At 43.7% G+C, this 15,823-nt stretch overlaps 2 long non-coding RNA genes across 2 annotated transcripts; one reads left to right on the forward strand and one right to left on the reverse strand.

Annotated features, from left to right (window-relative positions):
• Positions 1–8,135: 8,135 nt before the first annotated feature.
• LOC311117048 lies at positions 8,136–14,172 on the reverse strand. Its single transcript, XR_014611554.1, has 4 exons — positions 14,095–14,172; positions 8,606–8,686; positions 8,375–8,447; positions 8,136–8,186 (listed from the first exon to the last, which is right to left on the reverse strand). It is a non-coding gene; the product is annotated as an uncharacterized lncRNA (long non-coding RNA).
• LOC311117049 lies at positions 10,975–11,645 on the forward strand. Its single transcript, XR_014611555.1, has 3 exons — positions 10,975–11,047; positions 11,243–11,393; positions 11,598–11,645. It is a non-coding gene; the product is annotated as an uncharacterized lncRNA (long non-coding RNA).
• Positions 14,173–15,823: the final 1,651 nt, after the last annotated feature.

Below are 15,823 nucleotides of genomic sequence, written 5' to 3' on the forward strand. Positions count from 1 at the left end.
CAGTATGTAGCCTAGTTACAGTATGTAGCCTAGTTACAGTATGTAGCCTAGTTACAGTATGTAGCCTAGTTACAATATGTAGCCTAGTTGCAGTATGTAGCCTAGTTACAGTATGTAGCCTAGTTGCAGTATGTAGCCTAGTTGCAGTATGTAGCCTAGTTACAGTATGTAGCCTAGTTACAGTATGTAGCCTAGTTACAGTATGTAGCCTAGTTGCAGTATGTAGCCTAGTTACAGTATGTAGCCTAGTTGCAGTATGTAGCCTAGTTGCAGTATGTAGCCTAGTTGCAGTACGTAGCCTAGTTACAGTATGTAGCCTAGTTGCAGTATGTAGCCTAGTTGCAGTATGTAGCCTAGTTACAGTATGTAGCCTAGTTGCAGTATGTAGCCTAGTTACAGTATGTAGCCTAGTTGCAGTATGTAGCCTAGTTGCAGTATGTAGCCTAGTTGCAGTATGTAGCCTAGTTGCAGTATGTAGCCTAGTTACAGTATGTAGCCTAGTTGCAGGATGTAGCCTAGTTGCAGTATGTAGCCTAGTTGCAGGATGTAGCCTAGTTGCAGTATGTAGCCTAGTTACAGTATGTAGCCTAGTTGCAGTACGTAGCCTAGTTGCAGTATGTAGCCTAGTTGCAGTATGTAGCCTAGTTACAGTATGTAGCCTAGTTGCAGTATGTAGCCTAGTTGCAGTATGTAGCCTAGTTGCAGTATGTAGCCTAGTTGCAGTATGTAGCCTAGTTACAGTATGTAGCCTAGTTACAGTATGTAGCCTAGTTACAGTATGTAGCCTAGTTGCAGTATGTAGCCTAGTTGCAGTATGTAGCCTAGTTGCAGTATGTAGCCTAGTTGCAGTATGTAGCCTAGTTGCAGTATGTAGCCTAGTTACAGTATGTAGCCTAGTTACAGTATGTAGCCTAGGTGCAGGATGTAGCCTAGTTGCAGTATGTAGCCTAGTTGCAGTATGTAGCCTAGTTACAGTATGTAGCCTAGTTGCAGTATGTAGCCTAGTTGCAGTATGTAGCCTAGTTGCAGTATGTAGCCTAGTTGCAGTATGTAGCCTAGTTGCAGTATGTAGCCTAGTTGCAGGATGTAGCCTAGTTGCAGTATGTAGCCTAGTTACAGTATGTAGCCTAGTTGCAGTATGTAGCCTAGTTGCAGGATGTAGCCTAGTTGCAGGATGTAGCCTAGTTGCAGTATGTAGCCTAGTTGCAGTATGTAGCCTAGTTGCAGTATGTAGCCTAGTTACAGTATGTAGCCTAGTTACAGTATGTAGCCTAGTTACAGTATGTAGCCTAGTTACAGTATGTAGCCTAGTTGCAGTATGTAGCCTAGTTGCAGTATGTAGCCTAGTTGCAGTATGTAGCCTAGTTGCAGTATGTAGCCTAGTTGCAGTATGTAGCCTAGTTGCAGTACGTAGCCTAGTTGCAGTACGTAGCCTAGTTGCAGTACGTAGCCTAGTTGCAGTATGTAGCCTAGTTGCAGGATGTAGTCTAGTTGCAGGATGTAGCCTAGTTACAGTATGTAGCCTAGTTGCAGTACGTAGCCTAGTTGCAGTACGTAGCCTAGTTGCAGTATGTAGCCTAGTTGCAGTATGTAGCCTAGTTGCAGGATGTAGTCTAGTTGCAGGATGTAGCCTAGTTACAGTATGTAGCCTAGTTGCAGTATGTAGCCTAGTTGCAGTATGTAGCCTAGTTGCAGTATGTAGCCTAGTTGCAGGATGTAGCCTAGTTGCAGTATGTAGCCTAGTTACAGTATGTAGCCTAGTTACAGTATGTAGCCTAGTTACAGTACGTAGCCTAGTTGCAGTATGTAGCCTAGTTGCAGTATGTAGCCTAGTTGCAGTATGTAGCCTAGTTACAGTATGTAGCCTAGTTACAGTATGTAGCCTAGTTGCAGTACGTAGCCTAGTTACAGTATGTAGCCTAGTTGCAGTATGTAGCCTAGTTACAGTATGTAGCCTAGTTACAGTATGTAGCCTAGTTGCAGTATGTAGCCTAGTTGCAGTATGTAGCCTAGTTACAGTATGTAGCCTAGTTACAGTATGTAGCCTAGTTGCAGTATGTAGCCTAGTTGCAGTATGTAGCCTAGTTGCAGTATGTAGCCTAGTTACAGTATGTAGCCTAGTTGCAGTATGTAGCCTAGTTACAGTATGTAGCCTAGTTGCAGTATGTAGCCTAGTTGCAGTATGTAGCCTAGTTGCAGTATGTAGCCTAGTTGCAGTATGTAGCCTAGTTACAGTATGTAGCCTAGTTGCAGTATGTAGCCTAGTTGCAGTATGTAGCCTAGTTGCAGTATGTAGCCTAGTTGCAGTATGTAGCCTAGTTGCAGTATGTAGCCTAGTTACAGTATGTAGCCTAGTTACAGTATGTAGCCTAGTTACAGTATGTAGCCTAGTTGCAGTATGTAGCCTAGTTGCAGTATGTAGCCTAGTTACAGTATGTAGCCTAGTTGCAGTATGTAGCCTAGTTGCAGTATGTAGCCTAGTTGCAGTATGTAGCCTAGTTGCAGTATGTAGCCTAGTTACAGTATGTAGCCTAGTTGCAGTATGTAGCCTAGTTGCAGTATGTAGCCTAGTTGCAGTATGTAGCCTAGTTGCAGTATGTAGCCTAGTTGCAGTATGTAGCCTAGTTACAGTATGTAGCCTAGTTGCAGTATGTAGCCTAGTTGCAGTATGTAGCCTAGTTACAGTATGTAGCCTAGTTACAGTATGTAGCCTAGTTGCAGTATGTAGCCTAGTTGCAGTATGTAGCCTAGTTACAGTATGTAGCCTAGTTGCAGTATGTAGCCTAGTTGCAGTACGTAGCCTAGTTGCAGTATGTAGCCTAGTTGCAGTACGTAGCCTAGTTACAGTATGTAGCCTAGTTGCAGTATGTAGCCTAGTTACAGTATGTAGCCTAGTTGCAGTATGTATCCTAGTTGCAGTATGTAGCCTAGTTGCAGTATGTAGCCTAGTTGCAGTATGTAGCCTAGTTGCAGTATGTAGCCTAGTTGCAGTACGTAGCCTAGTTGCAGTATGTAGCCTAGTTGCAGTATGTAGCCTAGTTGCAGTATGTAGCCTAGTTGCAGTATGTAGCCTAGTTACAGTATGTAGCCTAGTTGCAGTATGTAGCCTAGTTACAGTACGTAGCCTAGTTGCAGTATGTAGCCTAGTTACAGTATGTAGCCTAGTTGCAGTATGTAGCCTAGTTGCAGTATGTAGCCTAGTTACAGTACGTAGCCTAGTTGCAGTATGTAGCCTAGTTACAGTATGTAGCCTAGTTGCAGTATGTAGCCTAGTTGCAGTATGTAGCCTAGTTACAGTATGTAGCCTAGTTGCAGTATGTAGCCTAGTTGCAGTATGTAGCCTAGTTACAGTATGTAGCCTAGTTACAGTATGTAGCCTAGTTACAGTATGTAGCCTAGTTGCAGTATGTAGCCTAGTTGCAGTATGTAGCCTAGTTGCAGTATGTAGCCTAGTTGCAGTATGTAGCCTAGTTGCAGTATGTAGCCTAGTTGCAGTATGTAGCCTAGTTACAGTATGTAGCCTAGTTGCAGTATGTAGCCTAGTTGCAGTATGTAGCCTAGTTACAGTATGTAGCCTAGTTGCAGTATGTAGCCTAGTTGCAGTATGTAGCCTAGTTGCAGTATGTAGCCTAGTTGCAGTATGTAGCCTAGTTACAGTATGTAGCCTAGTTACAGTATGTAGCCTAGTTACAGTATGTAGCCTAGTTGCAGTATGTAGCCTAGTTGCAGTATGTAGCCTAGTTGCAGTATGTAGCCTAGTTACAGTATGTAGCCTAGTTGCAGTATGTAGCCTAGTTGCAGTATGTAGTCTAGTTGCAGTATGTAGCCTAGTTGCAGTATGTAGCCTAGTTGCAGTATGTAGCCTAGTTGCAGTATGTAGCCTAGTTGCAGTATGTAGCCTAGTTACAGTATGTAGCCTAGTTGCAGTATGTAGCCTAGTTGCAGTATGTAGCCTAGTTACAGTATGTAGCCTAGTTACAGTATGTAGCCTAGTTACAGTATGTAGCCTAGTTGCAGTATGTAGCCTAGTTGCAGTATGTAGCCTAGTTGCAGTATGTAGCCTAGTTGCAGTATGTAGCCTAGTTGCAGTATGTATCCTAGTTGCAGTATGTAGCCTAGTTACAGTATGTAGCCTAGTTGCAGTATGTAGCCTAGTTGCAGTATGTAGCCTAGTTACAGTATGTAGCCTAGTTACAGTATGTAGCCTAGTTACAGTATGTAGCCTAGTTGCAGTATGTAGCCTAGTTGCAGTATGTAGCCTAGTTGCAGTATGTAGCCTAGTTACAGTATGTAGCCTAGTTGCAGTATGTAGCCTAGTTGCAGTATGTAGTCTAGTTGCAGTATGTAGCCTAGTTGCAGTATGTAGCCTAGTTGCAGTATGTAGCCTAGTTGCAGTATGTAGCCTAGTTGCAGTATGTAGCCTAGTTGCAGTATGTAGCCTAGTTACAGTATGTAGCCTAGTTGCAGTATGTAGCCTAGTTGCAGTATGTAGCCTAGTTACAGTATGTAGCCTAGTTACAGTATGTAGCCTAGTTACAGTATGTAGCCTAGTTGCAGTATGTAGCCTAGTTGCAGTATGTAGCCTAGTTGCAGTATGTAGCCTAGTTGCAGTATGTAGTCTAGTTGCAGTACGTAGCCTAGTTGCAGTATGTAGCCTAGTTGCAGTATGTAGCCTAGTTGCAGTATGTAGCCTAGTTGCAGTATAGGCTAGTTAGAGCCATAAATATCCAGCTGCCAGCTGAATTATCCAAGCCATAAGAATGTATTGCTAAACTAGTACGATTTAAAATCAAATGTATTCCTGTATCCATACTAGCTGAATATGAAATGGCTATAACACTTCTTTGCTCTTCCCTACAGGACAATGAGAAGTGGACACCGTTGCAGGCAGCTGCCTATCTGTTGGACCTGTAGCCGAAAGGTGGCCGGTTCGAATCCCAGGCCGGGTGCTGGAAAAATAGGAGGGAATTGACCGGACGGGATCATACATGCCTATGACAAGACTCAGAATATATCTGTACCATAATGTCTTCTACCTGTTGGATTTAAGAGCAATACTACATATGTACCATAATGTATTCTACCTGTTGGATTTAAGAGCAATACTACATCTGTACCATAATGTCTTCTACCTGTTGGATTTAAGAGCAATACTACATATGTACCATAATGTCTTCTACCTGTTGGATTTAAGTCAAGTTATTTCACAGATAACAAAGAGTCAGTAATACAGACACACAGGCAGAATCTAACTTGCTTAGGTCACAGGTCACAGACGGACACACCAACACACCTTTGTCATTGTTGCGTTAGCAACCATCTTCTCTTTCAACGTGGTCCGCCATTCTGTATCAGCTGGATACTTCCAGCCATCTTTGTGAACGTACTCCAGGAGCTGAACGTAAAGATGAGGAGTAGAAACGAAACAAACTGAATCGAGTACAGATGTAGGATCTTAATTTGATCACCTTGTTGCAGGATAACTTTCCTGCAATGCAGGACATTTAAAACGTGTAGTGTATTTGAGGTTTAAAAAGGCTTCTGAAGTTTGTACTCTTAGAAATGTCAGACTTCATTTTCCCTATCGACCCTTACATAAATGTCCATTAATTATAATCCATATAATAATTCACATAGCTGTGCTGCAGGACAATCAATGCTTGTTTCTTTAAAAAAGAATATTGTTGAGCCTGGCACCAAGGAGGACCACAACATCAGACTGGAGCAGAGCTCTGCAGTCCCCACCAAGACCATAGAACCAGGAGGATAGGAAGAGGAGGAGGAGGAGGAAGAGGAGAAGGAGGATAGAAAGAGAGGAGGAGGAGGAAGAGAGGAGGAGGAGGAGGATAGGAAGAGAGGAGGAGGAGGAGGAGGAGGAGGAGGAGGAGGAGGAGGATAGGAAGAGAGGAGGAGGAGGAGGATAGGAAGAGAGGAGGAGGATAGGAAGAGAGGAGGAGGAGGATAGGAAGAGAGGAGGAGGATAGGAAGAGAGGAGGAGGAGGAGGAGGAGGATAGGAAGAGAGGAGGAGGAGGATAGGAAGAGAGGAGGAGGAGGATAGGAAGAGAGGAGGAGGAGAGCAGGGAAAATAACACAATCAGATAGAACAAAACAAAATGTAATGAAAAGAGGCTAGTTATAGGAGTAGTGTAGTTGTTTGATTGACACCAGTTTACATTGACATGACCTGGCCAGGAGAGACTAGTTATAGATAGGGATTTCAGGAATTTCCTGGTCTGTTCAAATGGTCAGGGAAATTCTTGGTCCTACTTATACAGTCAATGGTCTGTACATGAATATGATGCCAGCTGAGAGAAGGAGAGGCTGACCTGGAGCGGGCAGCAGCAACACAGTTGGGGTGATTGTCAGGCAGCACCCCTTTACCCATGGGGGTGGGCAGGAAGGGCAGGTCACACCCCTCCACCAGCTCCTTCAGAGCCCCCTCTGCTCTTCAATGGGCTGCACCTGCACAGGGACACAGACAGAGGGCACTGCCACACGGATTTCAACAGACTGGCCTTCACAACTGGGATGCATTCAGCTGAGCAAAACGTTGTGCAACGTTCAGATAGAAATATAGCATGTAGAACGAACGTGCCTCTTGGACAGGTAGAATGAGAAATCATGTCAACAACATTTTTCGACTGAACGTGGCCCTGTTTTTCGACTGAACCGTGGTACATTTACATTTTAGTCATTTAGCTGACGCTCTTATCCAGAGCGACTTACATGAGCAATTAGGGTTAAGTGCCTTACTCAAGGGCACATCAACAGATTTTTCACCTAGTCGGCTCGGGGATTAGAACCAGCGACCTTTCGGTTACTGGCACAACGCTCTTAACCACTAAGCTACCTGCCGCCCCGGCTGTGGTACAGTGCTATATGTGTTACAGTGCGTCTCACCTGGCTATTGATCTCTCCTGGACAGACGCACGTAACATAACTGGAAGTAGCGTCTGTCAACAGACTGGGATGTGACAACTTTGTTCCGGTACGCTGATTTTTCACCACTAATCATTTGGACAAATCCCGATTTCGCAGGTACTCGCATCTTTTCAATTTCAGAACGGGAGGGGACATTTGGCCCATAAACTTGCCTGAAACTTGCAGAGAGTTTCCGTTTAGGGGGGTGGAGAGTTCGCAAGTGGCGTTAGTATCTTTCTCTTAACATCTCCCCAGACCTTAACCAAGTATCTGACGCAATTATGCAAAATTTTAGTTCTGTTTCCCCCAGATTATCTGGCTATTAAAAAAGCAATGCCTACATTTGCCAATGATGAGTAAAGGCCGTTTGGCTCCTTTCAGGACCGCCAGTGCTTCTGTGATCGCCATATGGTCAGCCATACTCACAGGAGGAGGTGGACTACAGGGCACCTCTCTGACAAAGGAAATAATGAATAATAGGTCAAACATTAAACATGTTACCTAGCAACTGTATTGCATATGTAAATACATCATGAAGGTCTATCGAGGCTTATTGCTATTCTCTGATGAGAATATTTTGATATAGTGCTATATTTTCTAAGTAATTTAATTTCTGGTTCACTTCAGACGTTAAAAGGTATAACAAAATAAAACAAAAATGACTACGGTGATGTGAATTCAGAGGTATACATATTCAACAGTAACGCATTAGTATACATTTTAAATGTGGTCCTCTGTAGCTCAGCTGGTAGAGCACGGCGCTTGTAACGCCAAGGTAGTGGGTTCGATCCCCGGGACCACCCATACACAAAAAAAATGTATGCACGCATGACTGTAAGTCGCTTTGGATAAAAGCGTCTGCTAAATGGCATATTATTATTATTAAATGGATGAAAGACAGTGATGGCCACTAACCTGGCTCTGCTCCTGTCCAATTTAGCATTGACCATGTCCCCAGATATGTCTACGTATACAGCACCTGGACGTCCATACATGCTAGTGCGTACTGCCTTAGACAGACCAAACACCCTTCCATTCAGATCAATTAAGGCTGTGCTGTGCTCTTATGAAGCAGTTAAGGTACCTTGCTAAGCTAGAAAATTAGAGGTCAGAAAACAGACAATTGCAGGTGATACCAAATGATATGAAGAGGACTACACAGAGGGAGTCAGAGTAGACTGTATACCTTCTCTACCACTGAGGAGATCATATCCAGACTGCTAGACCTAGCAGAGAACTTACTGTACAATCTGCATGCCTCCACCTGACAGAGAAAGAGGACCACAAATAACAAATGATTTCCTCTTTCAGCAATTAAACTGCTAGGGCCAGTTTCCCAGACAGAGATTCTCTATTGAGTTTGCTTTTTAGGCCATGACTAGGCTTAATCTGTGTCCCGGGATACCATCCCCTAATGTTCAATAGTCAGAAATGTCATGGTTGAATCGGTACCTGTGGAAACTCTTGAAACGCCCCAGTGGTCTCTTGGTTTTGATCAGAGGAGCCTCCAATAACAATCACAGGCCTACAGAGAGAGAGGTATCACACAAGGACATCAACTGACAAGCTGAGATAGTTTGGAGTCCTCAGATCATTTTTTGCAGTGTGCGGATAGCATTCCTTCTTTTGAAAGGCCACTGAACATGAGTAGTAGGGTCTTCTGTTTGTGGAGTTCTAGCATACCAGCAGTTCATGTTAGCGTTGGCCATTCCACCAAGTGAATGGATGAGTCCCGGTCCAGACACAACCAGACATGCACCTGGACTGGAGAGGAACAGACAGACAGAGGGAAAGACAGGAAGACAGGCAGACAGACACACAAAGGGTCAGACAGACAGGCAGACATAATTAGCAATGCAAAAAAGCTATGAAACTGACCCTCACACACTACACGCTCCTGTAGCCTATGTAAGGGTAGTTAATATCACATGATTTGGGGAGAGCTGGTTTAGTAATAAAAAGGTGGCTTAGGGCTTGTTCATTGCGCATTCCCACATACTTGATTCCTGAGGCTTGAGCTGCCATAGCTACTTCAATGACTGGAACACCAACTATTCCAAACATATATTCTACATTCTGTAGAGAGATACATGTAGATACAGTATATTTACATTTTTTAAAACATTTTTAGTCATTTAGCAGACGCTCTTATCCAGAGCGACTTACAGTTAGTGAGTGCATACATTTTCATACTGAATTGTATATGAATTGTTACAATGTAGTTTAGATTTTCTTTGCATTGACACACACATTGGCATGCATCAACAAGGGTGTTAACACAGAGCTGCCAACTCTCACGCTTTCGCCGTGTGACACACGTTTTTGCCTGTTTTCACACGCACTCACGCCACACATCCAATTTCTCACGCAAAAAAAATCGGCCGAGACTCGTTCGTTCCTTTTTTCAAACTCCCCGACGGTAGATGGCGCTGATGAGCGCCACTGAACCATATGTGCTGCACCCCGAAGTTAGCGATAGAAGAAGAGATACCATTGCCGCGAAAGTCAACAGGAGAAGAAACGGTCACTACCTCAAGAAGTCTGATAAGAAGCTGAGCTGAGACTAGGTATGTAACAATGAAATGTCGTCCAATTGAATACTCACTCTCTTAAACTTTAAATCTTGAAATAAATTATTTGTTTGTGCGTGTGAACATGATTTAGTGTGGTGAATGTAAACTCAGCTGATTTCGAACAGGTAAGATGTATTCCAAAGAATTTAACATAAATACAGGAGCATGGCATCCCTTGGGAGAACTGCATTGGTCTCTCAGTTTACAATGCAGCTGTGAACATTGGACCACGTAATTCCATTGCCTCTAGGGTGCTCCAGAAGCATCCCAACACCTATATTCATGGTTGTCCTTGTCATGTGGCACATAACACCGCCAAAGCTGCAGGAGTGGGATTTTTTAAAGATTTTTTAAAGTGAGTTAAGGCCTGATTTATCTTTACATGTAACTTTTTATTTGTATCCTAATTACGTGCATTGACTGAATGTGTTATGATTGATTTATGCATTGCAGGTGTCCGGTTTTGATTTGGAGGATATGGTAGTGGACATCGGTTACTGGTTCAAGGGTAGCACAAATCGGAAAGGATACCTGTCAGGTATGCATGTTTGATACTATTAAGTGTAATACTGAAATGCTGAGCTGTAGAAAATATATGATATGGATTTAATGTCTAAAACAGAGTTTTGTGAGCTCCATGAAGCGGAGTACATGGAGGTCCTCCTGCATATCTCGGTCTGTTGGCTAAGCCTTGAACGTTGTGTGACCAGGATCCTGAGGCTGTATGAACCTCTGGCCAGCTACTACAAATCTGCTAGTATGGTCATCAATTTTCAATTTCATTATGCAGCAACTACATGGATTGTTAGTCACATACTTGTATTAATGACAACCTCTTGTTTTGTGTTATTTATTGATTGATTCAAGATGAAAATCAGGCCAGGTTCAAGAGACTTGTGCAGACATTCACTGTCCCCATGACAGAAGTGTACCTGCTGTTCTTCCAAGCCACCGTACCAACTTTCACTTCTTTCAACTTGCTGCTTCAGAGAGAGCAGTCATCAATATTTTTGTTACATGATGAGGTGGGATTGGATTTTGCTGTTTTTTTTCCATTCTGTGTTTCTTGCTGATATCTGCAGGGGTCCTCTAAAACAGGTTTCACCTACTATTTTTGTAAATGTCTGTTATAGATGGTGAAATTCGTACGCAAGCTATGTTCCAAGTTTATGGTTCCAGCAGCTCTGCAGTGCCATGAGGAGCCTTGTGAAATTGCCTTTGAAGAAAAGGCAAACCATTTACCAGGTTAGTATTTGACTATTATTATGATCAAACACTGTGATATGTGATATTTAGCCTTGTACATTATACCGATATGCTGTATTGGGTTCACAACCAGGGCTAAACTTAACAGATTACTCGACGAGGGTGACATCACACCACAGCAGGTGGATTCATTCCATGAAGCTGTGTTGTGTTTCCTGACAAGTGCTGTGGACTATGCACTTAAGAAGCTGCCACTGGAAGAGCCACTGATCAAGCACGCACAATTTGTAGATGTACGGCAGAGGGCTGAAAGTGACATCGAAGATGTCCTGTACTTTGTTGAAAGGTTAGTTTTTTTTCTCTAATTATTGTCTATCATCTTAGCTAAAATACCCTGTGTTTTATGATGAGGTGTGTTCACTCCTAAACTGCACATGAGATATTCTTATGTGGCTTCTCCTCAAAGATGTGTATGAACGGCTGCTGGTTGATGACTATATACCTAAAACGTAACAACTTGTAACTCTACTTTCATAAATAGGTTTCCCCATCTCCTCCCATACCATTGGCCAGAGGAGCATGACCTTCTGGGTGAGGAGTTTCTAAATTATCAGACCATGCCAATGATATCCCTGCAGGACTAAACTGAAATGGAAAGCTTCTGGGCTGAAATGGCAACCCGGAAGCATAAGGTAATTTTTTTCCTTTTGGCAGGTGTGGCTTGGCTACATCTGTTGCTTAAAATTGTTGCATGCATATATGTGTCATGCATGTTTCAAATTATGCATGTTTTTATCTGAACTTTGTTAATGGATCAACCTACAGTATACTCACAGTATTAATCAATCAAAAATCAAGGTATGTTTTTCCATTGTGTTTTGGTGCATTTTCCATAGGTGACAGGAGCCAAAGAATTCGAGAGGCTTGCTGCCGTCGCCAAGCTTGTCCTGGTGTTGCCCCATGCAAACGCAGATGCTGAGAGGGTGTTTTCAGTTGTGGGACTGAACAAAACCAAGAGAAGAAACAGCCTAGCATTGGATGGCACCCTGTCCTCAATAATGACCATAAAGATGGCCAATCTGGAGCCCTGCTTCAAATGGGAGCCCCCCTCCGATATCATCAAGGCCTCCAAGAAGGCCACAGGCCAGTATAACCATGCCGACAGATCATAGACAAGAGGCCCATTTGAGATGAGCCAGGTCTGCGCAGAATCGATCACCGGCGATCACCGCCCAATGCATGCTGGTTAGATTTGTGTCCGACTTGATCCCGACTTTCTCTGACGTCATGCACACGCGGGCAACGATAACCTCATGAGATCAAGGCAGCCGCAGTTCTGAGATGCAGGTAGTGCAATTGCTTTTCACCGACTGCAGGACCCAGGCGGACACAGGACAAAAACTCACTATGTTAACATATGCTATTCCACATAAACATCTAAATGTTTTTCTACAACAATATTAATAGTTAGCTATACCAGTGCAATGACCTATGGCACACTTTCACAACTCGTAGTGCTACATTCTCACTGCCAAGGACATGATCAGCGACTAATATATTCTTAGCAACACGGTTACACAGTATAACACTGTTTTATATAAATTGCACACACTTCACCTGAGCTTTTAGTGCCTCTGCAATGAGCTGAGCCCCAGTCACATCTTCCATTATTATTGTCGAGAAATCTGTTCAAAGTGCAAACGCGGTTAGCAATGCTTTCTTGGACTTGTTGTTCAGTAGCTTATAAATCGTGTTTAGATCTCTTGCAAATCATTAGTTTTTGTCTGCTTTCCAGCATGCATTACATGAGTAGCTTTTTCTTCTTCAGTGGGGTTTATAGACAGTTGGCATCCAACGTTATGGTGCATTACTGCCCCCTATTGTACAGAAGTGTGGACATGAGCCGTGCAATAGCAGTCATGAATATTTAATAAACTAGTAGCATTTTTCTTTTTTTATTGCAAGAAATACATAATAAGCCCTCATTATGTGTTTATAACTGCACTTAACTTAACACTTAACTCAATTAAGTCATTATGAGTGTATGACAGTAGGAAAAAAATTAAAAATTATGCACTCACTAACTGTAAGTCGCTCTGGATAAGAGCTTCTGCTAAATGACTAAAATGTAAAATGTAAATGACTTGAGTGTATGCATTATAGATATAGGCTTTTTTATTTTATTTTTTTATTTTTTAGTCATTTAGCAGACGCTCTTATCCAGAGCGACTTACAGTTAGTGAATACATATATATATATATATATACTTTTTTTTTACTGGCCCCCCGTGGGAAACGAACCCACTCCCCTGGCGTTGCAAACGCCATGCTCTATCAACTGAGCTACATCCCTGCCGGCCATTCCCTCCCCTACCCTGGACGACGCTGGGCCAATTGTGCGTCGCCCATGAGTCTCCCGGTCGCGGCCGGCTGCGACAGAGCCTGGATTCATAGAAAGTGTTACAAATGTTCTCCTGTCATCTTATAGGAGATCCATTCATGGATTTAGTTATGGCTTGAGAATGTGACTGGTCTACGGAGTTCTCCTTTATGTCTGTCTTTGTATGTGACAACAACTTTTCTGTATTATGTGTATTTCCACAATCAATAATCATAAACGGTACTTCACTATGAATACTTTTGACTATGTGGTTTGAAGTACTTTACCGTTATCTTGCACATACATGAAGACTACTATAGACATAAATCAAAGCAGTAATGTTTTATTAAATAAAGGCTCTGATTAAAATATAATATTAATAAAATCAGGCATTTGGCTAATTCTTCTTCCCAGAAGCTCCTCTGAATGGTTTGGAGATGGCTCTGGAGAGAGCGTGTAACACCCTGACTATGAGTGGGCGTTTACGGGACTGGGACTCCTGGGGAGCAGGGGCCGGTGTGGTTGTCAGGTCCTCCTTGGGAGGGGAAGTGGATGGAACCTCTGGAACCTCACACTCAGCATCTGTCATAAGAACATTTCATAATCAGAAAATGAATGTGTGTGTTTGTGTCTGTCCGTCTGCCTGCCTGTCCGTCTGCCTGCCTGTCCGTCTGCCTGCCTGCCTGTCTGTCTGTCTGTCTGCCTGCCCGTCCGTCTGCCTGTCCGTCTGCCTGTCCGTCTGTCTGCCTGCCTGTCTACCTGTCTGCCTGCCTGTCCGTCTGCCTGCCTGTCCGTCTGCCTGCCTGTCTGTCTGTCTGTCTGTCTGTCTGTCTGTCTGTCTGTCTGTCTGTCTGCCTGTCCGTCTGCCTGTCTGCCTGCCTGCCTGTCTGTCTGTCTGCCTGCCTGTCCGTCTGCCTGTCTGTCCGTCGGTCTGCCTGTATCTGTTGTCACTGTTTTAACAAGCTTGTCATAGGGTGATACATCAATATGACATTATCAATGCTTATCACTTACCCTGTGAAATATGAGTCTCTCTGAGACGTTTGGTAGGCAGTGCATCCTGTTTAGGGTGGCTCTTCGGTTCCCCTTTTGTCTTGAACAGCTGTTGACAAAACACATCAGGACAACTGAGCCTGTGTAAAATACAGAGTGTGCATCCCAAAAGGCACCCTATTCGCTACGTAAGGCACTACTTTTGAAAAGGGCCCATAGAGCGCTGGTAAAAAGTAGTGCACTATATAGGGAATAGGGTGCCATTTGGGACATAGCCATTGACTCTCTCCCATGTGTATTAGGATTGCATTACAGCGTCCTCACTCAACCTCCTAAAGACAATGACAACAGTATTGTTCTAATGCTGAGAGACAATAGGGGTGTAGTGAATCTGTAGGGTAAATTTCAGCCCTGCCTTACAGAGGTAATCTCAAAACACAGAGCACCCTACCTTAATCATGATCTTTGGAAACTTATGCATTTTCGGTAGGAAACGCCACTTCCTGTTCTTCTTAGTCTCTTCCCCTCTGGCAGAGGGAAGGCGGGCCATGCCGTCAGCCTTTACATCAGCCGGGCTAAGGCTCCTGGCAGGGAATTCCTCAGTAGCATTAAGGTCAGCTACAACACCATGAGTGATGTCACTTGTGGCATTGCTGGTGTCTGAGTGAGAAGAGCACGCTAGTGTGACCGACCTGTGTACAATAACTGGGAGAAGAGGACGCAGCCATTGAAGTCAGTCACTGCATCCCAAATGGCATTCTCTTCACTTTATAGTGCACTACTTTTGACCAGGACCCATAGGGTCTGGTCAAAAGTAGTGCACTAAATATGGAAGAAGGTGCCATTTTGGACACAACCAGTGAATTTTACATCATAAAACGCAATGTATTGAGCATCATGTTACAATTAAGTCCTATGCAGATGAAAAGAGGTACTTTCACTTACCATCCTCCATTGTAGACTTGGACACATAAGTCAGGCTGTCCATCACCACGTCTGTCATCAACTTGATGACCTGATCCAAAACCATTTCAGCCAATGGTGGCATAGGCCTTCCCATACACTGCCCCAGGAGTCTCCTAACAGAAGTCTGGGCAAAGTTGTAAATGAGCTCTGAGGCATCGTCCTTTGACAGCTTCCTCAGGGCTGGTTTAGGCAGCGCTGGTTGAGAGAGGCTTCTGTGGCCAACCATGGATTGAAGCTGGCGGTTTATGGTTATCTCCTGAATGAGACCATGGACCTTTGCGATCAGGTTGCCAGATGCACCTTGAAGGGCTTCAACTGACAGGAGCCTATCCAGATGTTCTTCTGCTGAAGTCATCTCTGGGTCGTCCGTCTTCAATGTGTCCATTATAGTTTTCACTATGATATTGGTATCAAATATGTTTATTTCTTGTTGGCTCACAAGCGTTGACCGTGAACCTGTCTCGTCCATTGCGATAGAGGTATGGGATTCTGTCCTTGTGATCTCATCGGCAGCGCTCATGTCAGGCAACTGGTCAAGGCTCTCCAGTACAGAGTCTAACATGTTAGTGGCTATCAGACACTCCTCACTTGCAATCTGCCCAACAGATGAACTCTCAGAGTTGGCCACTCTACACTTGATCACATTTAGGATCAAGCTGAGCGTCTTCTTTGCAGTTTTGCTAAAGCCTTCTTGGCTGACTGCCACTGTTACGTCTTTTAGAGCCACAAGAGGTTTGCAACTTTCACTCAATCCACTGCCGTGGAGAGGAGAGGCTCTCTTCAA

Source organism: Coregonus lavaretus (genome assembly GCF_964263955.1).
Source record: "Coregonus lavaretus genome assembly, contig: HAP1_SCAFFOLD_1334, whole genome shotgun sequence".
NCBI classification, from domain to species: Eukaryota; Metazoa; Chordata; class Actinopteri; order Salmoniformes; family Salmonidae; genus Coregonus; species Coregonus lavaretus.